The following is an 819-nucleotide window of genomic DNA, read 5'->3' on the forward strand; positions in this document are numbered from 1 at the left end:
AGTTACAGTGAGCCAAGATTGTGCCAGTGCACTCCAGCCTAGGCAACAGAGTGAGACTCTATCTCAAAAAAAAAGAAAGAGAGAAAAGGAAAGATATGAAAGCTGGGCACTGTGGCATGTGCCTATAATCCCTGCTACTCAGGAGACTGAAGTAGGAGGATCCCTCGAGCACAGGTGTTCAAATCCAGCCTGGGCAACATGGCAAGACCCCATCTCTCAAGAAGAAAAAGGAAAAAGGGAGGCCCGTGGCGCCGAAAGGATGGGCAAGTGTCGTGGACTTCGTACTGCTAGGAAGCTCTGTAGTCACCAATGAGACCAGAAGTGGCATGATAAACAGTACAAGAGAGCCCATTTGGGCACAGCCCTGAAGGCCAACCCTTTTGGAGGTGCTTCTCATGCAAAAGGAATCATGCTGGAAAAAGTAGGAGTTGAAGTCACACAGCCAAATTCTGCCATTAGGAAGTGTGTCAGGGTCCAGCTGATCAAGAACGGCAAGAAAATCACAGCCTTTGTACCCAACGACAGTTGCTTGATATTTATTGAGGAAAATGATGAAGTTCTGGTTGCTGGATCTGGTCGCAAAGGTCGTGCTGTTGGTGATATTCCTGGAGTCCGCTTTAAGGTTGTCAAAGTAGCCAATGTGTCTCTTTGGCCCTATGTAAAGGAAAGAAGGAAAGACCAAGATCATAAATTTTAATGGTGAAAACACTGTAGTAATAAATTTTCATATGCCAAAAAAAAAAGAAAAAAGGAAAAGGAAAAGGGCCTCGGCAACATAAAGCGACCCTCATCTCAAAAAAAAAAAAAAAAAAAAAAAAA

At 44.1% G+C, this 819-nt stretch overlaps 1 pseudogene; it reads left to right on the forward strand.

Annotated features, from left to right (window-relative positions):
- The first annotated feature begins 259 nt into the window (after positions 1-259).
- On the forward strand, positions 260-690 carry LOC108517566 (40S ribosomal protein S23 pseudogene; annotated as a pseudogene).
- The last annotated feature ends 129 nt before the right edge of the window (positions 691-819 follow it).

Source organism: Rhinopithecus bieti, unplaced genomic scaffold, assembly GCF_001698545.2.
Source record: "Rhinopithecus bieti isolate Rb0 unplaced genomic scaffold, ASM169854v2 scaffold_36959, whole genome shotgun sequence".
Taxonomy (NCBI): Eukaryota; Metazoa; Chordata; class Mammalia; order Primates; family Cercopithecidae; genus Rhinopithecus; species Rhinopithecus bieti.